Source organism: Pinus tabuliformis, chromosome 1_2 (assembly GCF_031772625.1).
Source record: "Pinus tabuliformis cultivar Carrire ecotype Pingquan chromosome 1_2, CPIR1, whole genome shotgun sequence".
Classification (NCBI taxonomy): domain Eukaryota; kingdom Viridiplantae; phylum Streptophyta; class Pinopsida; order Pinales; family Pinaceae; genus Pinus; species Pinus tabuliformis.
Window position 1 is genome coordinate 656,845,228 of NC_142298.1, and position 25,154 is coordinate 656,870,381.

Consider the following 25,154-nt stretch of genomic DNA (forward strand, 5'->3'; position numbering starts at 1 on the left):
TCTCCTTACCCTTTGTGCTTTGTCCCTTACTCAACTGCTTGACAAGTTTGCCTTTAGGTTTCTTGCTGGGTTGTTCACTTATTTCCTCACTTGTCTTTGCCTCTTCCACTCTATGAGTTACTTTTTCTTCATGTTTTCCATGAGCTTCTTGTTTTTATTCACGAATTTTGATTGATTAAGAGTCTGTCTGAGGAGACTAAACAGAAAATCAGACCAATGAACCTTTTGTTTGTCCACTACAAACTTAACAAGAATCTTGATAAGGGGAAAATGAAACAAACTTGACATGTGATTATCCTTTTGGAGTTGAACCTTCCCTGCCATTCTTTCCAAACTTTTGAGCAAGAAAAAAGTTAAATTCATTGGCTTCTTATCTGTGAAATGCAACAGGAGTCTTAGGTGGTATTGGTAAATGCAGCTAAATCTACCTTCACATGTGAAGTATAACCTTCATCAACTCACTGTAATGGTCTTCAAGATATACAGCTGGGAACGTTGTAGCAAATTTGTTGCTAAACTCAAGTTTGACAAACTCCTTAAAGGCTGAGACATACATATCATCCCCTTTAAACTACCTCTCACCAGTTGTAGGAAGCCCTGTAGCATCGGGAATAAGTTTTTTGAGACCACTATCCCCAAATCTCCCAATTTGACCATGTCATTCTTAAAGTTCAGATCAAACAGGCTAGGTTGATGAGTGTGATGACCTACCTTCTGGACCTTTTGACAAAATGGAATGCACCCAACATTCTCAAAAGCAACCCTAATGGCTGGGGAAGAATTAACTAGGACTAAAGTTTGAGGCTCTATATGCACAACATCCCCTCCCTTTTTGCTTGTAGTGGGAGCCATTTGACCTAAAAACACCTGGCAAGTTTACCTTCTGTAACAGACTATGTGTACACAAATAGAGGCAGGAGATTTCACTTTTCGTGACAACAACCAAAATTCAACAAACAGGGGTATTGCACAGTGCTGACAGGGAGTTCTAGCAATTTGGAGGGTGATTAGCAAGATTTATGACCTTGTTCTAGCGGCTGCAACACCCTCCAAAATTTTGGCGTGTATCCAATTTTGGAGCCTCCTTTGAGAGTTTCACTTGATTTCTACATGCACTCAAGATCACTCGGTGATCTCGTGTGAGTCTTCGCCCCCACCTTGCTTGATCGCAGATAACTTTTTCATGTGATGTCAATGTCATGCTTGCGACCATGTTCTTGTCATACACAAGGTCTTCGCTTTGAGTGTACATGTTGTGTTCACTATGTAAACATTCGTCGCGTTCACACATGAATTCATATACATTGTCGTGCAAGCGTTGTCGCGGTCATCCAACGATCAATCACAAGCATCGCGCCTAACGCTCACACTGTCGTTCAGTCATGTTGAGCATATGTGCCTGGATGTTTTGAGTCATCTCGTCGTCGAGTCGTGTAAGTGTGTATTTGCAAGTCTGTGTATGTACCAATTCACTCACTCACACACTTAGTCATTTTGTTGAAGTTTTGATGACCGGATTCCCCTCTGACAGTTAGACCTTCACCCCACCATCGACTCGATCGACTGTCGCCAAAACAGCGCAGAAGCACCAAGTAAGCCATTTTAGGTTGCGCTACCCACAGGCTGATCAATCAACCTTCCTTCTGGTCAACCGAGAATTTGACCTGGCAGTCACCCCGGGACTGATTCCCCTCAAAAATTGTGCAGAGGCTACAAACCTTGCCCACTCCACTGACTAATAAAATTTCACAGACAGGCCGGATAGAAACTTAGTGCCCATCCTTGTCTCCCTCAGAAAATTGCACAGTTTTTCCAGCCAGCCCACTAGTCAGCTGGCCAGCTGCTCACTTGGAAAACTGCGCAAATTTCATGAGCAAGCCCTTTATTGCCCAGCAGTCCACTCAGCTCAGAAACTACACAGAGGTGATAAGCAAGCCAGCCTCCCAGCATCAGCATTGTTTTTCCCACCGGCAACTAACTGCCAGTTCCCCCCAGGAATTGCGCAGTTTTTGCTGCCAAGGTCCCAGCAGCCAACTATCGGTTCCCTCCAGGAATTGTGTAGTTTTTGCTGCCAAGGTCCCAACAGCTAGCTGCTACTTCCCTTCAGGAATTGGGCAATTTTGGCTACCTGGCTCCCGCTACCTGTTCCCTCCAAAAAATGCGCAGATTTTGTCTACCCAGCCTTCCTGCAACCCAAACTGCTCTTCCCAAAAATTGTGCAGTTTTGTCCTCTAGCAGAACCAGATCCTGCGGATAGTCACTATTGATCCAAATTTCCCGTCTACACCTCCCATTGAATTCTACGCAATTTTCACCAGCAGTGCCTAGAGCCTCCATCCCAACTCGAATCTTGCACCCTTGTCTTCTCTCTCGGTCACCTGCATCCGAAACGATCATGCATCATGGTAGACTAGGAGGTTTATGGATTTGATATCGTCTCTTCATGAGTGACTAAAGATACAGGTACACAAACAAACATGGTGCGATGACAGATGGGATGAATAAAGGGAGTACATGCAGAAGGACATGTTCGCCAACGGATGAACAAACTGATCCAAATTGGATTCATAAAGACTGTCAAAGAACCATGATTGTATCAGGTCGGGACAAATCTCTATAGAATTCCAAAACAGCGATCAAAAACACCCTGAACCAGTGGCAGTGGCAGCCAACGTGGAACAACGAGGACCTCGGTCAAAGCACGTTGACCGAGGCCCATGGAGACTGCGTAGGAGGTCAAAGTAGCCCCTGGGAGCCCCGAAACGGGAAAAGGAGGTGATTTTGATGCGCGATTAGCACTTAGCGTTAATCGCACATTGATGGGCGAATAGGGCCATAATGGAGGAAGATGAGCACTCGGATGCATGGGAAGCCGGAGAACCGTGGGCAAAAAGTAAAAAGTGCTAAAAGGACAAAGGCGGGACTTGCGCTCTGGAAACCGACGATATTGATCGCGGCGCCCTCAAACGGTAAGCGGTTTTGGATGGAAGCGGAGTGATCCCACTCAACGGTCGACTTGTGGCAAGCGGAGGTGAGAGAAAACCGTCGTTGATCGCGTGTTAATGGTCGAGCAAGTCAACCGCGCGAAACGTGCGTATGACATTGGATCTGGGGGACCCAGATCGGACAGCTGAGATCGCACCCGATGGAGGAAGTGGAATAGACGAAGGAATGAGCCACGTTCTTGAAAGATTTGAAGTCCGTCTAACCGCCACGGTGGAGAAAGACTTCATCCATGACGTAACTGAAGAAACGAACCGACGAAGCAGGTCGGCGACGATTAGAGGAGGACATGTGGCCACGCCCTAAGCACTAATGATGACACCGAACAAGGAACTCCAAGCGCAACTGCAGAAGGTGAATTGACAAAGGCAGAAGATGAACCGAACAGTCTTGGAACGAATGGCTAAAATCCATGAACAGAGACAGAACACACACAGAGAAGTGGAACAGTGAACCCCGAGAGGAGGACTGAACACAGAGAGATAGAAAACAGAGAAAGAAGGCAGTAAAGCAAAGTAGAAAGAGGACAGAGGGCCGAGCTGACCAGAGGCAGCGTCGAGCACCAGAGGCTTGAGAGATCCGAGCCATCCCAGAGAGGATTTGTCCGGGCTGAGCACCACATTGGGCTCTCCACTGTAGACTAGAAGGTCACAGAGCTGGTAGGAAGAAGAAGTCTGTGTACTCAAGTGGCTTGGGGAATCCAAGAACCACCCTGCCAAGAAAATCTGCTTCAGGAGAACTCATATTGAGTCCCTGTATTGTAATTCTTTGCTTAAGACACAATAAAATAAGGCCACCACTGAAAGCTAGACCGGAGATGTAGCCCTAGAGAATAGGGTGAACTCCTTATTAAATTTTTGTGTTCTTTTATTTGCTTACTATATTCCTCTGTTGTCTTTCCATTTAAATTTCTGTTTACTGGCAATCTGATCGATCTGTTGCTTAAATAACATAGACACACACCAGCACATGAGTCTGTAATACCTTTGTTTAATAAATATTCAACCGATGTCACTCATAGGGTGAATATCAGATCAAGTGGTATAAGAGCTCTAGGTTGTAAGGTTAGACAAGATTGTGTTGGTTTAGCTGTGAATGATCACTAGATCAAAGCTCAAATTAGGAGAAGGAGAGTTCGTGGAAACTAATCCTGAAATTGGGAGAGTCTATCCTCGGAAGACCATGTCAAAGGAAGGTTCTATGGGGCCAGACCCTCAATTCATAGAAAGTTTCCTAGCTATAAAGTCTATGGTACAAGAAATGTATAAGGACTTTAGAAAGCATAAGGTGGAAGATTCATCAGGCTCTAAGTAAGATAAGGAAGAAGATGAGTCTCACTTCCATGACCACTCCAAAGGAAAGGGGAAAGAGGAAAGATTTCTCACACCTCCTAATAGCCCTGTGCATAATAAGAAAGCATCTTTGATCAAGTTAGATGTTAAATTTGATTTTCCTATATATGATGGAGAGCTAAATGCTGAAAAGTTGGGCAATTGGATTAGACAAATTCATGTGTATTGTAGGGTACAGAACATAGACTCAGACAAGAGTAAGATTCAGCTGGCAAGCCTACGCCTAGGAGGCACTGCCTTGGTTTGGTGGGAAGGAAGAACCTAAGCTAATATGAAAAGACATGGTAAGACCATCTCTATCTGGAGTGAATTTGTTGCTGCAATCAAAAAGCAGTTCTATCCATTGGCCTACATGCAACAAGCCATGATGAGTTGGAAAACTCTTCGACAGTTGAAGGGGAAAAGTGTGCAAAGGTATACTCAAGAATTCAGAAAGAGAGCATTGATGTTGGGTATCTCATTAGACTCACCAGAGACTCTTTTGAAGTACATTGGTGGACTACACAGCTACATGAGGCACACCATCCTCATGTTTAATCCCACTAGTATAGATGAGGTATCTATACAAGCTACTCATTTAGAAGCTAGAGGAAAGAATGGAAATTCAGAAGTTGGGGGACCATCCCAACCCACTGTAAGCAAGAGCAAGGAGAAAAGAAATCAGAAGTGGAAAGCAAGGAAGGCTAACACTACACAAAAAGCCAAAGCTTCATGCACTCACTATAAAAAGGATGGGCATGATGATGAGCATTGTTGGATTCTGCATCCAGAGCTGAGACCTAAGAAGTCCGAGGGCAAGAAGAAGAAGACTGTTGCAGCTATTTAGAAAGATTTGGGGTCAGACTCGGGAGATGAAACAACTATAGCAGCCACAGGTATAAAAGGTAAGAATTCTGAAGCATCTACTAGTAATTCTGCTTAATCTATTATTGATGAAGAAAATGAGAGAAAAAGACATGAGCTTTTCCATATTCGAGTTATTTCCAAAAATCAAAAGATTGATACTTTGTTTGATAGTGGCTCACAAGTAAATCTAATTTCTGAAGCAATTGTAAAGAAATTGGGATTAGCAACTACACCTCACAAGAAACCATACCCATTAGGATGGTTGAATGATAAAGCACAACTACAAGTGACTAGACAGTGCAAACTCAAGTTTTCTTTTGGATAAGCATTTGTAGATGAGGTTGAGTTAGACATAATTCCTTTGGATATATGTGGAATTGTTTTAGGAAGTCCTTACTTGTATGATAGAAAAGCTATTTTCTATAGAGCTGAGAACAAGTATCTACTTGTTAAATATGGAATCGAATATTTTGTAAGAGCTCATAAGCTCAAGATAATTATACTCTCATAAACTTAGGGCAGATGAAAAGAATGATAAATTCATTCAAACAATTCTTATTGATGGTTGTAAAGGAAAAGAAACCTGATAAAACCAATGTATTTGAGGGTTGTAATGGTGAACAACAAGCTGATATAGAAAAGGTTTTTTCAGAGTACGATGTCTTGTTTCAAGAACCTAAAGGTCTTCCACCCAAAAACGGGATAGTACATGATATTATTTTGCAGCAAGATGTTCCATTGCCTAACATTGGGATGTACAGGTTGTTTGCTTTAGAGAATGTTAAAATCAAGAAGCAAGTGCAGGAGTTGCTCGAGAAAGGGTTCATCAGGCCTAGCACATCACCATGTGGGTCACCAATCGTTTTGGTGAGAAAGAAAGATGGCTCGTGGAGAATGTGCATTGATTACCGAGCACTAAATAAGATAACAATCAAAAATCGTTATCCCCTTCCTCGCATAGATGATCTTTTAGATCAGTTAAAGGAAGTTGTTTATTTCACCAAGCTGGATTTGCACAGTGGATACCATCAGGTCAGAGTTGCAGAGCAAGATGCATGGAAGACTACTTTCAAAACAACGCAGGGATTGTATGAATGGCTGGCTATGCCTTTTAGCTTAACTAATGCTCCTGCTACTTTCATGAGATTAATGAATGATGTACTCATACCTTTTCTTGATGATTTTGTTATTGTGTACCTGGATGACATTCTAATTTTTAGTAAAACGTGGGAAGAACATTTAAAGCATGTTAAGCAGACATTAGATGTTTTGGAAAGAGAAAAACTTTATGTTAAACTCTCAAAATGTGAATTTGGCAAAACATCTCTAAACTACTTGGGTCATATAGTAGGGGGAGGTGAATTGAAAATAGATCCCTCTAAAGTGGCAGTCATTATGAACTGGCCTAAACCCAGGTCTGTTATAGAAGTGAGAAGCTTCTTAGGAGTAGCACAATATTGGAGGAAGTTCATTTCTAACTTCTCCTAGATTGCAGCTCCCTTACATGCTTTAACATGATTGAATAAGGTGTTTCATTGGGGAGGAAAACATCAGAAAGCCTTCGACACCTTGAAAGAAAAGAATAGTACAGCACCTGTACTAGCACTGCTAGATCTACAAAGACCATTTGAGATCCAAACTGATGCCAGTGACTATGCCATGGGAGCAGTGTTGACACAGCATGGTAAACCCATATGTTATCATTATGTGACTTTTAATCCTGCAGTAGTTAACTATCCTACATATGATAAAGAATTGTATGCATTAGTTCAGAGTGTGAAAAAGTGGAAACATTACTTAATGGGCAAAGAGACATTAATACATATTGATCATCAACCACTTCAATATCTACACTCCCAAACTAAGTTGCAGCAATCAAGACATTACAGATGGATGGGTTTTCTACAACAGTTTCACTTAGTCATCAGATATAAAAAGGGCATACATAACAAGGTTGCAGACATGTTATCTAGACCCATTATAAATGCATCTACCATACTTAGGCATAATTCAGTGCTACATGAAAGCTACATTGAACAATATGCTCAGGATATGGACTTTAAAGATGTATATGCAACTTTGAGTCAAGGCAAAAGAGTAGAAGAATTGGACTATCACATGAAGGACCGACTCTTATATCATTGTGGGAAACTCTGCATTCCACAAAATGAGAGAATAAAGATATTTAGGGAAGCCCACACTTCTCTGATATCAGGTCACTTTGGGGTAAGTAAAACAGTTGCACAGCTGCAAAGGTTCTTCTATTGGCCGAAAATGAACAAGACAGTTTCTAGATATGTAAGAGGGTGTGCTATGTGTGCTAAAAGCAAGCCCAGTAACAGAAAACTAGGCTTGTACACTCCATTGCCAGTTCCTTCTCACCCTTGGGAAAGTGTTTCCATGGATTTTGTTGGAGGACTGCCTAAATCTAGGAAAGGTCATGATTATCTATATGTTGTTGTGGATAGGTTCAGCAAAATGTGTATTTTGATACCTTGTAATAAACAAATTACAGTTGAACAGACTACAAAATTGTTCTTTGAACATGTATGGGTTCATTTTGGATTACCCACTTCTATTGTATCTGATCGAGACACTCGATTTGTGGGGAAGTTTTGGTCGAGTCTATGGGAACTGATGGACACCAAACTGAAGAAAAGCACAGCTTTTCATCCACAAACAGATGGCGAGACAGAAATAGTAAACAGGATAGTGATCCAGTTACTGAGAGGATATTGCAGCAAACATCCTAAGCTTTGGGATGAACACTTATGTTATGTGCAGCATGCTTACAACAGAGCAAAACACTCTTCTACACAGAGATCTCCTTTTGAGACCTGTTTTGGTTTCACACCAAGGTCTCATTTGGATTTTGTCTTTGGTAAAGATACCATGGTTGATGGACACAGTGATGTGGACAAGGCAACTAGGTTCATTGAACAGATCCAGGAGATCCACCAAGTAGTACAGGAACAGCTAGAAAATATCCAAGCCAAGTACAAGGCTAGGCATGATAAGCATCGGATGGAGCATAGTTTCCAAGTTGGAGACCAAATCTGGCTATATATCAGCAAGGACAGGAGGCAAGGTGAAGGTAAAAAGCTAAAGCCTATCAGGTATGGACCTTTTAGGATACTTGAGAAGATTGGTGAAAATTATTTTCGCCTTGATCTACCAGCGTACATGCATATCTACTCAGTCGTAAATGCAGATTTCTTGAGATTGTTTGAACCTTCAATTATTGAGGACCCTGAAGAGCAGAGTCAATTGCCTTCTATTGATGGCCTGCTACCTGAATATCTTAATGAGTTGTAGGAAGACACAGTGCTGGACAGGAAGGTGAAGACGATGCACAGGGGAGATGTGGAGTACCTCAGGATTGGGCTCAAAGGTTTGAAGCCAAGCAGTGCAAAGTGGATTGAGATTGGACAAGTGAGAAAGCAATACCCTCACTTAGTCGATGCTTGAAAACCAACTTTTGGTGGTCCAAAAGCTTTTTCAATGGGAAGGCTGTGATCCGAATTGGATCCATAAAGACTGTCAAAGAACCATGACTGTATCAGGGCGAGACAAATCTCTAAAGAATTCCAAAACAGCGATCAAAAACACCCTGAACCAGTGGCAATTGCAACCAGCATGGAACGACAAGGACCTTGGTCAAAGTACGCTAACCAAGGCCCATGGAGACTGCATAGGAGGTCAAAGTAGCCCCTGGGAGCCTCGGAATGGGAAAAGGAGGTGATTTTTGATGTGCAATTAGCGCTCGTTGGGCAAACAGGGCCATAATAGAGGAAGCCCGAGCACTCGGACGCATGGGAAGCCGGAGAACCGTGGGCGAAAAGGAAAAAGCACTAAAAGGACAAAGGCGGGACCCGCGCTCTGGAAACCGGCGATATTGATCGGGGCACCCTCAAACGGTAAGCGGTTTTGGATGGAAGCGGAGTGATCCCACTCAACGGTCAACGCGTGGCAAGCGGAGGTGAGAGAAAACTGTCGTTGATCGCGCGCTAACGCTCGAGCAAGTCAACCACGCGAAACGTGCGTATGACATTGGATCTGGGGGACCCAAATCAGACGGTTGAGATTACGCCCGATGGAGGAAGCGGAATCGACGAAGGAATGAGCCACGTTCTTGAAAGATTTGAAGTCCATTTGACCACCACGGTGGAGAAAGACTTCATCCATGATGTAACTGAAGAAACGAACCAACGAAGCAAGTTGGCGGCGATTAGAGGAGGACATGTGGCCACTCCCTGGGCGCTAATGATGACGCCGAACAGGGAACTCCAAGCACAACTGCAGAAGGTGAATCGACAGAGGAAGAAGAGGAACTGAACAGTCTTGGAATGAATGGCTAAAAGCCATGAACAAAGACAGAACACACACAGAGAAGTGGAACAGTGAACCTCGAGAGCAGGACTGAACACAAAGAGACAGAAAACATAGAAAGAAGGCAGTAAAGCAAAGCATAAAGAGGACAGAGGTCCGACCTGACTAGAGGCAGCATCGAGCACCAGAGGCTTGAGAGATCCGAGCCATCCCAGAGAGGATCTGTCCGGGTTGAGCACCACATTGGGCTCCCCACTGTAGAGCAGAAGGTCACAGAGCTGGTAGGAAGAAGAAGTTTGTGCACTCAAGTGGCTTGGGGAATCCAAGAACCACCCTTCCAAGCAAATCTGCTTCAGGAGAACTCATATTGAGTCCCTGTATTGTAATTCTCTGCTTAAGACACAATAAAATAAGGCCACCACTGAAAGCTGGACCGGAGATGTAGCCCTGGAGAATAAGGTGAACTCCTTATTAAATTTTTGTGTTCTTGTATTTGCTTACTGTATTTCTCTGTTGTATTTCCATTTAAATGTCTGTGTATTGGCAGTTTGATCGATTCGTTGCTTAAATAACATAGACACACACCAGCACATGAGTCTATAATACCTTTGTTCAATAAATCTTCAACTAATGTCACTCATAGGGTGAATATCATATCACAAACGATACATGCAAAGAGATGTGATCGCGAATGGACGATTATGCAAATATGTGTTCGTGGATGAACAAACGAACGAACATGAACTTTTTGCGAATGGACGAACTTGTCAAGCATGCCAAAATACAAGCAAGGAGCAACATGCGAATGCAAAATCAAGCAAACCCAACGACCATCAAAGAATTCGCGCACTCTACCATGCGGAGGTGAAGTTGTGACACACCATGAGGACATCCATCACCCAACAACACTGCAACTCGACATGCACACTAGCAGCAACACAAATGTACCAACACTATCATGTTGATTCTTGTCATGAGTCATGTCGTCCACATCTCTACTATGGGCCATACTGTCAATCAATGTAATGTAACGTGGAAGTCCAAGAGACCCACTTGTCATATGAAGAGTCATGTAAATTTGAAAGGTCATGGAAGTCAAACAGTCATGAGGGAAGTCGAACAGCGACAAGGGGTCAGTTTCACCCTTGGCTATATATACCCCTTCATTTGTACATGCAAAGGAATTTTCACCTCAGCTCCTCCTACATAGCCTTGAGATTCTGTAATATTTTCTTTAAGGAGTAAGTAGTGGCTCCAATGCCCCGCCCATGGGGTTAGTGATGTATGGTGTAACGATGTGTCTTGGAACTTTCACTTAATTCAGAAGCCTGCTAACAGGCCAGCACGTTTTCACACATGTGTTGTAACTGTTGTAAGACTAATCTTGAACACTTGTAATACATGTTGCTTTAACCTGTGTTTAACACTTGAACTCATTCATTTGTTGTAATACATATATGTTAATGAAAATGTGTTGTATGAGCTGTTAATGTTATCTTGCCCATGTTGGTTACCTCCCCGAACATCAAATACATCTTTCACGAAAACTTGCTATAACGATTGTCACACTCGCGCAAACTCTTCTGATGTGCGTTGTATGTGTTATCTTTCTTTGTGTGTACTGACTGTCGCATCCATGTGGACTACTCCTCCGGAAGTTGTGCACGTCTTGTTGTGTTGTGTGTTCCTAACAGATTTTGGGCTTCCTCCCATCCAACTTGGGACTCACTCCCACCCTCTCCCTCTACGGTGAAAGAACCATTGACACAAGTAACACTAGCAATCACTACGCACACAAACCTCACTACTCGAAGAAACAGTAGACCACTCTCCTATGCTGATAAGCAAGAGCTGAGGAAAATCTTTAAGATAATGGCAACCAAGCCATCATACCGGATGGGAATCCCAACCCAAATGGTGTGAGGTCTAGTTGGAACTTCATACCGCGGTGATCCCCTAAATGTTGGTGGGTCTAGCACTGTCAACATTTCTGGGGGCAGCCAGTTGTTTATGGTTGAACATCCTCTCACACTCACTCATCAACCACCTGTTCAAGGCAGTAACTCACACTCCCTCTCACCTACGTGAAACTCTGCAATTGGTTACTTCTCACCTCGTAGAACTGAGCACGAAATTCCATATCATCACCTTCGCTCTATCCATCCCATCACCCGCCAGTTCGCAAAAGCAGTCAGACTAATCCCAGGCATACAACATCTTCCATACGCATCAAGGAAGGCAAAAGCCACTCCCACAGGGGTTGTTGTATCATCAATGGAAGAAGTAATTCTTGCCACACTTGAAGGTGTGGCATAAGCTATTGAAGATGGAGAGGAACCTCCGGTCTTCCGATAGGGGGAACAAGACACCCTCATGATCTTGGGCTCAGATTCTGGTACAGGAGGCAGAGTGGAAGGCATCGGAGGAGGCGGAGGCGGAGATGAACCAACAGACTCAGAGCCGGAACCATCAAATTATGAAGAAGAGGAGGAGGACGAAGAAGAAGAAGAGATGGCTAACCAAAATCTGGAATGGATGACTCAGGGACCATTGGCTCTCCCGAGTGCTTTGCACAAGATGCCCAAGCAGGCGGAGAGAATGAACATCAAGTTCAACCCTGACAGCATAGTGAAGGCAGAAGACCATTTGGACAACTTCTACCTATAGTTGCAGACCCTTGAGGTACGGTACGATGATGTAGCATGTAGATTGTTTCCATGTACCTTGGACGGTCGTGCAGCTGCATGGTATCACAGCCTTCCAACCAACTCCATACATAACTGGGGTGCGTTCAAACACATGTTTCTTAAAAAAAAAATCTAACGACAAGACCCCAGCCATGTTACTCAAAGAATTGGGAAGCCTGAAGATGGAGGGGAAAGAAAAGGTAAAAGAATTCAATAATAGGTTTACACGCATATTGAACAAGTTTGCAGTGGACACCAAACCTCATGACTCCATCACTGTTGATTACTACACGTCTGCACTGCCGACCAGCATTGCGCAGTTCGTCAAGCGAGCTGCGAAACCAACACTATTGGAAAACTGCGAAGAGGCTATTGCTATTGAGAAAGATCTGTGCGCAATTGGAGTCATCAAGGATGATGAACTAGCAAAGGACTCCAAAGATCAAGCAGGAAGTCCCAGGTGATGGCGAGCAAAGGTAGAGACAAGGAAACAAATGATATTAAAACCCTCACTTGCCTCATCAAGAAATTGACAACAGAAGTGTCTGAGCTTAACAATGGAAAACGAACACGTCTGCAAGAAACCATCCACCCAGACAAAGGCAAGGAAGCATGTCATCAAGTAGTAATAAGTACCCTGCAAAAACTACATAGAGCTCTGTTTTCCAGCTCGATTAGTGTGCAAACTCTGAATTATGTTCATTCCACAAAGAACATCACCTAGAGAATTCTTGTTTAGACGGGAAGCGAGTCGCAAGATCTATATGCAGTCATACATTTGACACAAAAAACAATAAGCAGGAACAGCTGGAAGACATAGATAATGATGAAGATGTTGCACCTAATGAAGCATCAAGTTTCGGGCATGCGGTGACATGTATCAATGCTCAAAAGCAGCGTTGAAGGTGAACACGAAGAAACAACCCAAAGCAAAAAGGTCGTTACAATCTTAGGAGTAAAGGGGCACCCCTAAGATTGTATCCAACAGCAGCCCCAAAGCAGAAAACACAGAACATGTCCGGGAAGACAGCGGTGGACAAGAGTATGTCCATGAGCAGCAAACTGCAGAACACTCCACCGGACAACACGAACATTAGTCTTACCCTGGACACCTCGATGTGTCTACCACCTCTAGACTACAACATTATGGATGACATGAAGAAAACTCGTGCAAACCTCAATTTGTTCGAGCTAACTAAGATCCAGAGTTAATGAGACATCCTACTACACACATTAGGACAGACAGTAATGTACAGCACGGCCTCTACCAACAAGGGAGCAAACACACCTACAGGATCACTTTCCACTGTGCTAAACACACTCCAGATGGAAGAAGAAAACTCGGGTTGTCCTCCATTCCTGCTCTCATTTGAATTTTTTAACTGTAATGTTCACAACTGTTTGGTTGATTATTGCACGGCATCCAACGTCATGCCGCTCTCCATTTCTAAAAGGATCAATGCACAATGGAGCAAGACAGACGAGTTATGGACCATGTACTTTGACGGATCAAGGACATAGGATGGCTCAGGATTCGAGTGTGTCTTTATCGACCCAAACAACAGGAACCATCTGGCTTCAATTCACTTGGAGTTCGAGTGCACGAACAACATTGTTGAGTGTGAAGCACTCGTGTTAGGCTTGCAGAAATCCATCAGCCTCAACGTGGTCACGCTCAAAGTGGTAGGTGATTCAAATATAGTGGTATGGTAAGTACGTAACACCATTCACTGTTTGTCACTGCATCTCAAAAGTTACTAGCAAGAGGTATGGTGACTTATCTCTAACTTCCAAGAATTTAACATCATTGTTGTACCATGTACGTGTAATGCAACTGCCAATGCTCTTGAAAACGCAGCCTCTAGGATGTCACCGATTGGGGATAGATTTACTATTGAAATTTTGTATAGACCATCTATATCGGATAACATAACTAACTTACTCGTATTTGATGATGATCAACAGTAACTGCATTTCATGGCCAACACTGACACCTTCAAGGATGCAGCGATAGAAGAATACAAGCACGAGCAATCTCTGCAAGAAGAATCTGGTAGACAGAAAGGCCACCCCATCCAGAAGGGAGTGGTATCATTAGAAAAGCTTTATGACTTGCAAGAACACTTTCAAGGTTCGAGGAACAGCAAAACCCACAATTCCACCATGATGCACGACCTGATCAACTTTGGAACAGAACAAGATCTGAAGTTCGTCAATCTCGGTACATGTTGCACACAGAAAGAGTGAAAAGCCTTTGTCCGCTTGTTCAAACAGTACTGAGATGTGTTCGCATGGACATACAATGATCTAAAAACTTATGACACGTGAATAATCCAACAAATCATTCCGATCAAAGAAGGGGTCAAGCCATATCAACAAAAGCTGAGGAAATTACATCTGTCACTTGAACCCCTCATACATAAAGAGATCACTAACTTGGTAGATGCATGGATCATATACAAAGTTCATCATTCCACGTGGGTTTCAAACCTTGTTCCTGTACGCAAGAAGTTCAGGGAAATCCGCTTGTGTGTTGATTTCCGGAATGTGAACCACACCTCAGACAAAGACAACTACCCCGTGCTGTCTATGGACCACATTCTGCAAACAGTATCTGGGGCACAGATGTTTTCCCTACTCGATGGTTTTTCAGGATACAATCAGGTTCTGGTAGTAGAACCTGACAGACTTAAGACTACTTTCTGTACCAAGTGGCGTATGTTCACATACAGACAAATGTTGTTTGGGCTTGTGAATGTAGGCACAACCTTTAAGTGCACCATGGACATCACTTTTCGCGAACTCATCAGATAGAGCATAGTGGTATACCTCGATGATGTGATTGTGTTCTCAAGGAGATGTGAGGACCATATACACCATCTGAAGAAAAAATTTGAGAAATGTTGGAAATACAGGATTTCCTTTAATCCCAAAAAGAGTGTATTCGAAGTGTCTAAGGGGAACCTTCTTGGACACATTTCTGCCAAAATTGGGATCAAGGTTGATCCATACCAGGTCAAGACTATTACATATATCCCTCACCCATCCAACAAGAAAGTCATGCAGTCCTTCCTGGGAAAGATTAACTTCATCCGGAAATTCATCTCAGATTATGCGCAGATAGTCAAGCCCATGTAGGACATGATCAAGAAAGATGTAGTCTACAGCTGGGGAAAGAGGGAAAAGTATGCATTCACCTGTATCAAGCAGGCTATTGTAAAAGCACCTACACTCTATAACACAGACCTCGAGAAGGACTTCTTGCTATACACCTTTGCCTCCGATAATTCACTCACTACAGTACTCACTCAGAAGGATGAGATGAATGGTGAATGTCCCATCTCCTTCATGAGCGCAAGCATGCAGGTACTAGAGCTTAACTACCCCGTCATTGACAAGTAAGCTTATGCAGTTTACAAGGCGGCGAAACACTTCAGGCCCTACTTTCTGAAGAACCACTGCATAGTCTACGTCCCTCACCCAGCAGTCCGCACACTGCTTGTACAATAAGAACTGGGTGAATGACATGTGAACTGGATGATAGGCTTGCAAGAGTATGATCTTGAAATCAAGCCAGTTCACATAGTCAAAGGACATGGGATCTGCAGACTTGCAGCTGAAGCAGTACATGCACTGGAGGGAGAAGAAGAGCTCATCGGCTGGGAGCAGGAAGTTGAGATGTATGATATAAGGCGAGCAACACCCACTGAAGACAGAACCTCTTGGTATACAGATGTGTGCCAGTACCTTGAGCACGGCATTGTACCCTCTCACTTTTCCATCAGATAGAAGAGGGCATTGCGCCTCAAATATTTAGCATATCGCACAAAGTGCTTTACAAGAAGCATAGCAACAGAGTTTTTCTCAGGTGCCTCGAGGCACATGAATCAAAGAAGGTGTTACAAGATCTGCATGACGGACCTATTGGGGGTCACTTTGCGAGAAACACCACTACACACAAAGTTATGCAATCTAGTTTCTACTGGCCCACATTATTCAAGGATGCACACGCTTATGCCTGCAAGTGCCCAGTCTGTCAGCGATGCACCGGTAGAGCACAAAGGTCAGCAACCCCACTACACCCTATTGTAGTGACCGAACCATTCCAACAATGAGGCCTGGACATCATTGGGGATATTTTCCCACATTCATCAAAATAGCACCACTGCATTCTAACACTGACTAACTATTTCACACAGTGGACAGAAGCAGTTCCGCTCAAACAAGTGAATGACCAGGAGGTCATCAGCTTCCTCTAACAGAACATCATCTCATGCTTCAGTGTTCCGGTATCACTTGTTTTTTATAATGCAATTTACTTTTCGTCTTTGAAACTTTATGATTTTTCATTATAGAATGGTATTGTGTTGAAACACTCATCTAACTACTACCCGCAAGGAAACGGTCTCACAGTGTTATGAAACCAGCAAAAACCTTATCCGCATAATCAAAAAGACATTTTCTCTGAGTAGCGCAACTGGCATTCTTCCCTAACAAATGCATTATAGGCTGACCGCGTAACACCTAAACTCTTAATACCTCACTGTACTTCGTAGTCTATGTTAAAGAAGCCATCCTTCCACCTAATATCTACTTGCCTGCACTTCAGCTATCCCAAGAATCCCAAGGCAAGTTGCCAACTAGTTCAACATAGGATGGATACACTCCACAAGATTAAGGAAGAAAGGATGAAAACAAAATAAAAATTTACACTCCACCAGAACCGTATCAAGAGATGGTTCGATAAGAGGTCTACAAGGAAAGCTAACTTCAATATCGGTGACTTGGTTCTGAAATGGGATAAGTCCCATGAAGACAAAGGAAAGCATATGAAGTTCCAGTCCCTATGGATTGGTCCGTATATAGTCCACGAGAAGCTTGGCCCACACACGTACCATCTGCAGTCACTTGATGGGAGGATTGACAACCTTCCTATCAACGGCCAAGATCTCAAGCACTACTTCCAGTAGGTCAGCCCACGTCCCGTGCCATGTACATAGTCTACTTGTTGCTTGTTGTTTTCATTTTGTTTCCCTTTCTTACTATTTCTATCTTAGTTTGTTTTGTTTGCTTAATACCTTTCTATTTTTGTTTCCGGAAATAAGTGTTGCCATCTACTGAGTTTTGGCTTTTGAATGAGTATGTGGTTGAGATATGAAGATATTTGTGACACTGCAGCACTTGGCCAATCTTGTGTTCGTCTTCTCTGTGCTTGGTTATAAACTTTGGCTAATGAAGTCTTGACGGAAAATATGAGTCATCTACAAGGGGAGTTTTTGTCCAACCATGAACCTATGTCCACACTAGGAAGCCTTATGCCTGTACTCAGCCTTCTGCTATGTGTGTTCAAGCTCATCCAACTAGTATAAATGGAGAAGGGGAAAATGTAAACGAGCAAACCTGTGTCAGAAGTCTTACATGCTTCTCTAAAGGAACAACCTCTTTTTCTCTCAATAAGTCTGGATCCCTCTTCCACCCCAAAAATAAATAAGTTCCTATGCACAATCCTATTGAAAAAAATACAAAGGCGAAAGAAGAGAAAGGCTTCCTACGGAGAGAGGTGAAGCATGCAACTCCACCGGGGTATAGACCAGCCTCGCCTGCAGTGGAGAAATGTGTGTGTTCCTACGTGACTCCACCAGGGTACTGTCTAGGCTTGCTGGCAATGGAGCAACACAAGAGATGAAAACTTATACTCTGAAAATATTCAACTCGCGAGCTAAACTACCCTTCCCGATTTTGAAACACTATGATCAAGCTAAACTTTTGTTATGTTTGATGAGTTGGAAAAAGGCAAGCCATGTATGTCCATGGGGTAAGAAAATTGAGCAGACAGGCTGGATAGACACCCATTTCCCATCCCTTTCTCCCTCAAAAAATTGTGCAATTTTCCCAGCTAGCCCACCAGTCAGTCGGCCGACTGCTCACCTGGAAAACTACACAGGTTTCATGAGCAAGCCCTCTGCTACCCAGTAGTCCGCTTAGCTCAGAAATTTCGCAGGGGTGATCAACAGGCCAACCTCCTAGTATCAACGCAGTTTTTCCCGCCAGCAACTCCAAGCAGCTGACTACCAATTCCCTACAGGAATTGCACAGTTTTTGTTGCCAAGGTCCCAGTAGCCAACTGTCGGTTACCTCTAGGAATTGCACAGTTTTTGTTGCCAAGGTCCCTGTAGCCAGTTGCCAATTCCCTCAAGGATTTGTGCAGTTTTTGCTTCCAGGCTACCACTACCTGCTCCCTCCAAAAATTGTGCAAATTTTGTCTACCCAACCTTCCCGCAGCCTGGATTACTCCTCCCAAAAATTGTGCAGTTTTTTCCTCCAGCTGACCTAGACCCCGCAGACAGTCACTGCTGATTTGGATTTCCCGTCTCCACCTCTCAGTGACTTCTGCGCAGTTCTCACCAGTAGTGCCTGAAGCCTCCATCCCAATTCAAAGCTCACAACCTTGTCTTCTCTCCTAATCACCTACATCTGATACGATCATGCATCATGGTAGAGTAGGAGTTTTATGGATTTGATGTCGTCTTGTCATGAGTGACTGCAGATACAGGTACACAAACAAACATGGTGTGACGACAGATGGGATGAACAAAGGGAGTACATGCAGAAGGACATGTTTACCAATGGATAAATAAAGGATGCATGGAAAAATATGTGCTCGCAAATGGACGATCATGCAAAGATGTGTTCATGGACGAACGGATGAAGCAACATGCACTTTTGGCAAACAAATGAACCTGTCAAGCATGCCAATATACAAGCAAGGAGCAACGTGTGAATTAAACATCAAGCAAACCCAATGACCATCGAAGACTCCGCGCATTCTACCACGCAGAGGTGAAGTTGTGACACAACATAAGGACATCCATCACCCAGCAACACTGTAGCTCAACATGCACACTAGTAGCAGCATTGATGTACCAGTACTGTCATGTCGAGTCTTGTGTTGATTCATGTCGTCCACATCTCTATTATGGGCCATATTGTCAATCAATGTAATGTAACGTGGAAAAGAGACCCACTTGTCATATGAAGAGTCATGTAAAGTTGAAAGGTCATGAAAGTCAAATGGTCATGAGGGAAGTCGAACAGCCACAAGGGGTCAGTGTCACCCTTAGTTATAAATACCCCCTCATTTGTACATGCAAAGGACTTTTCAACTCGGCTTCTCCCACATAGCATTCAGAGTCTGTAAACTTTTATTTGAGGAGTAAGTAATGGCTCCAACGCCCTGCCCACGGGGTTAGTGATGTATGGTGTAACGATGTGTCTTGAAACTTTCACTTAATTCAAAATCCTACTAACAGGCCAACACATTTTCACACATGTTTTGTAACTGTTGTAAGACTAATCTTGAACACTTGTAATACATGTTGCTTTAACCTGTGTTTAACACTTGAGCTCATTCATTTTTTGTAATACATATATGTTAATAAAAATGTTTTGTATGAGTCGTTAACATTGTCCTGCCCGTGTTGGTTACCTCTCTAGACATCAGACAGACCATTCACGAAAACTTGCTATAATGAACTCGCATGGTCTCCTTTGTTGTGTGTTGTACGTGTTATCTTTCTTTGTGTGTGGTGATTTCCGCATCCATGTGGACTTCTCCTCTGGAAGTTGTGCATGTCTTGTTGTGTTGTGTGTTCCTAACTGAGTTTGGGCTTCCTCCCATCCGACTTGGACTCACACCCACCTTCTCCCTCTACGGTGAAAGAACCATTGACACAAGTAACACTAGCAATCACCAGGCACGCAAACCTCACTACTCGAAGACAAAGCAGACCACTCTCCTATGCTGAAAAGCAAGAGCTGAGGCAAATCTTTAAGATAATGGAAACTGATCCATCATACTGGATGGGACTCCCACACCAAATGGTGTGAGTTCTAGTTGGGACTTCATACCGGGGTGATCCCTTGAATGTTGGTGGGTCCATCACCATCAACATACCTTTACTAACAAGCACCCTAACTACTCAGCATTCAAAATTAACCAACATTTGTACATAACGTTGACTCTGAGATTAAAAGCGAATATGTTTGTAGCAGACAAGGTGTGCGCAACAACTTGATCACAACTCACCAAGACTTGAATTAGGAAACAAAACACAGTCTGAGAATTGAGTGACATGAACCTACTCCAGAAAACAAGATTAAACTGTGTCCATGCTAGGGTGACCACCGAGAAGACATTGCGTAGCAAGTTGTGCAACGCTCTGTGTGAAACTGAATATATCCTTTGCATAGTGTGCTGCTCTGTAACTACTAATGGTGATGCATTCTAATCCTAGGCTCGGTTAAATTGTGAGCCATCCTCAAACATGAACCACGAACACTTAATCGAGCTTGGAAAACAATTGCACAGGAAATGATGGAGATGGAATGGCGGCATACCGTTTTAATTCAAAATTTGGCATTATGGTTGAGTGATGTAGGTCATGTGTATAACAGTGTGATGACTTAGGTAATGCTTTCAAATCATAGGTATGATATGACTATTGGGTAGTGGAGGTGAGCATGATGCATGCAAGTGTGATTTGAAATGATGACCATTAGGGGATAGAGGGGACGGAGGCTTAGGGTAAATGGGTAGTATTCATACATGATGGGCCATGATGGTTTTTTAAAGGGGATTATGCTTAGAGTAGGACTGGAAATACAACAACTGTATGGAATGAGGGATGAGGGAATAGGTGGGCTTAAAATGTAGAATAGGGGGATAGAGAAAATGAGGAATATTAGAAGATGAAGAGAAGTGTAGTATCCAAAAAACCATGCTACTTTGAACAACAGACCCTTAACTGTAGTTGATTTTCAAATGAAACCTTTAACAGACCTTCAATTTGATAACATACCCCATGACCCAAAAAAATTTGACGACGACTCCCAAATACTCAACGCCACTTCACGTTATCAACCAAAAACTTTGACGACCATATTCATGGCAATTTTCAAACATTGATCGACTGAACTCATGAGAGTAAAAATGTTTGTGATTTTGACTTATTTTATGATAGCAAAATTATGGATTCAAAGACATTCAACAACTGGAAACTAACTGACTCTAACATTGTCTCCAATGGGGATGGCAGCCTCCTAGCAAGGTTCCAAGAACAAAAACGCAGACTACTAGTCTATTTCGTAACATTGGGCAATGGAGTCAAAATTAAAAACTGAAACTTAACTGACAAACTGAAAATTAACTACTAAATGAACTTACTTCTGGCAACAAACCATCAGGATCTTAGGGCCTTCACTTCAGGCTTCAAATCCTAATGATAACCACCCACCTGCTAAAGATATATACACGAGGTAACCTCTTCTCTCCAATGTAACTAGTGAATAAAATGTCTACTTGAATGAATGTTTCTCATAGTTCCCTTAGGAAGGCATCAAGAAAAAGAGATTAGCAACTCAAAATTCCACTAATGTTGAGAACCAAAATCTAAAAAAATCACAACCTCCCATAATTCCTGCAGTAAAATGTCCATGGGAAGAGAAACCTATTCCTTCAATGATTGCAAGAGGCCAGTAAAAGGATCTTCACACAAATGATTTTTTACGTTCATTTGATGATCAACAAGAGGACTTTGTTCTTTGATTTTTCCCTCTTAAATTGAGGCAACCACAGTAATAATGTGCACATCCACAAGATCTGAAACAACCTGCTCTTCTTCAGCAGACCCTTCATTTTCTGAATTTGGAGGCAGATATCCCTGAATGAAATCTTCTTTTGCAAGAGGCCCTTGAATCACCTCTTCTTCTTTACTGCTCTCCTCTTCTTGATCAGGCTTAAGAGGATAAATCTGTTGCATTTCTTCATCAACCTCTAGCTGACCAGTTTCATCTTCAACTGTTGGAATTGTTGTTTGCTGGTCAGTTTCATTTTCAGCTACTTCTTGTTATATTTCTCTTGTTTCATCTTGAGGAAAAGATAGCTCGGGAAAGGTTTATTCAATTTCATCAGTCATTATATCCTAATCATAGATGTCAATACCCATGAGCTGAAACATATAATTAAATCTTCCACAAAAAAAAATTATTAGCACTATAGAAGGATGAGTTTGTTTAAAATTTATACAAAATGCTGAAAAGAAATCCATCACTGAATGAAAATCCATTAGATAACATAGACTAGCAATAGGAAACCCTTTATACCATGATATTATGTTACCCTCTAAAGTTGCCATAAACATTTTCATCAATGAATCCTCATGAAATACAACTTCTAGTCTACATACATGCTTGTGGAATTTAATTAAATGTAGAGCAACATCTTCTCCCTTTCCATCTATGAATATTGGGAGATAGGTTGACCAATCAACAGGAGGCATGGGATTCAGAAAACCAGGAATATGATATCTTTCCATAGGAGCATACCTGGGATTCATTCTTGCACCCATCTTGAAATCAGTTAACAATAATTCTTGAAATTACTGACCTTTGACCAGTGGAGTCACCGTGAAATTTCAATCTACTGGATCCTTTGAACTCGGAGTCGCCAAGTGAATGATTCAGCCTATCTGCGTCTGTTTGTTGCTCACTGTCAACAATCCAATATCGAACTTTGACAATATTTCTCGGAGAAGATTAACACTTTCATTCATTCCCCGGCAACAGTGCCACTATGTTAGCACTCCATGATTCCTTTTATGTTGAAGGAAAAGGGCCACGAAGGTAACCACAGACCGGTTTATTAGAAACTAGTCTTCTCTAACCAGAGGGGGCTCCCTCACTCAAAAAAACTTAAAATTGGGGACTTTGAATGTAAATAGAAGACAAAGACGATATCTGAAAGGATTCTTTGATAAAATGTTTGCTGGAAGTAAACGAAGATTACTGAGAAGTGAAAATTTGTGATCCCAATACTACTCACCATTAATGTTTATGCATTTAACAACTAATAACACACACATATGCTTATCTCGCATATACCTCAGATATAGGAAACCAATTATCATATAGTTGAAGATGAATATGAAAAATACTCGTTCACACATAACAAAAAATTATTAAGCTCTCGTGCTTCATATTTGAGACTAAGTATTAAGAGGAAAGGGAAGAAAACAAGGATATAATATATTCCATTTGTAACTGAAATATTTAGCACATATTAATTAAACCAATGCAAGACTGAATTCTAACACAGTTGAATCAACATACCCATAAGATGAAAGACTGTAAAATAAATATAAAAATATAATTATCACAAGAATGAAAAAAATCTGAAGCACAGTACCATAAGTATCTCTATGAATATCCACTGGAACACTGAGCACAAAACACCTTTATTCATGAAAAACTAGATCACATTACACAAGTCTCTGAAAGCTAGTTTGCAATACTATCCAACCAATTTTCATTCCAGTTTTCCATCTTAATTAGACATACACTAGGAAATCAAAATATGTCTGGATGCAGTGCACCCTCAATCCATGAAGTGGATCAAACCAAACTAAAAAAGAGGAAACTTAATGTTGTTTACAGTACTTTTCCTTAAATGATAAAAACAAAAAGATCATGATCATTATCACTATTCTAAATACAAATTGTCCTAACAGTTGTCTAAATCATCGAAACATGTCCATTGCATAACAAAAACTGGAAAAGTAGAACGCTGGCAGTGAACTGGGACTGCTACACATTGGCTGGGTAGCACGTTGCACTGTTATGTTTTCCTTCCAAAGTTGACACCTAGTTGTTGACTGGCAGTCTGACGTGGCTCCCAAATCCAGTATACATCCATCCACTCAGCTTTATGACAGCTGGAAGTCTCCAAGAGCTTGTAACAACCTGTGTGAAACAGTTTCACACTGGCTGCGTACCTGAATTTCAAATAGGCACCCTACCTTATTCACATCTTTAGACTTCATGAAACAAAACGACAGTATTGTAGGACCCTTCATACACCCAGAACCATCCCAACGTGCTAAAAAAAAAACCAATTTACAGCTTATAAATAAAAATGGACCCCTCCTATGCAGAATAAGCAACTTTCACTCATGAAAAAAATTGCAAAATTTCAGACAAACGATTTTTACCTCCTTTTCCTCTTGTTGGATGCTTTGCTAGTGGCTGCTTTGCCTTCCATGACTTTAGGAGGAGGGTCTTTTTCTTTAGTAGACACTAGTTGGGGAGGTTTTGATTCAGGTTGAACCTTAGACATTGGCCTTTCCTTTTGTTTAGTTTCTTGTTGTGTTATTTTTCTCAACTCTTTGTTTTGCCTTTTCAAAACTGTTATCCTCAACTGGTACTTAGCATGTGCCTCTTTCGTTTTTCCATCTTGGGGTCCTCTTATTTAAATTGCATTGCTTCAATCTCCTTCACTTCCTTTTCTTGTTTGTCCTCTGAGACCTTAACAGTTGTTTCAGGAGTTGAATCCTCCATAGCTTTCTTAACTTTCGACCTAGTTCTAGGGCTTAGCACAAACTGTTCATCCTTGATTGTTTCCTCTGTTGTCACTAAAATCTGCTTTGTTTTGGATGGTGCCACATGAACCTTTGGCTTTTAGTCTTTCTCCTTACGATTTGTGCTTTGTCCCTTACTCAACTTCTTGCCAGGTTTTCCTTTAGGTTTCTTACTAGGTTGTTCACTTATTTCCTCACCTATCTTTGCCTCTTCCACTGTCTAAGTTACTTTTTCTTCATGTATTCCAGGAGCTTCTTGTTTTTCTTCACAAATTTTGATTGATGAAGAGTATTTCTGAGGTGATATACCAAGACTAGACAGAAAATCAGACCAATGAACCTTCTTTTTGTCCACTACAAACTTAACAAGAATTTTGATAAGGGAAAAATGAAACAAACTTGACATGTGATTATCCTTTTGGAGTTGAACATTCCCTGCTATTCTTTCCTAACTCTTAAGCAAGAAAAATTTTAAATTCATGGGCTTCTTATCTGTGAAATGCAACAGGAGTCTTAGGTGGTATTGG

At 42.1% G+C, this 25,154-nt stretch overlaps 1 pseudogene; it reads left to right on the forward strand.

Annotated features, from left to right (window-relative positions):
* The window catches only part of LOC149207387 (ADP/ATP translocase-like), a 49,644-nt pseudogene that overhangs the window by 7,784 nt on the left and 16,706 nt on the right, over positions 1 to 25,154 (forward strand).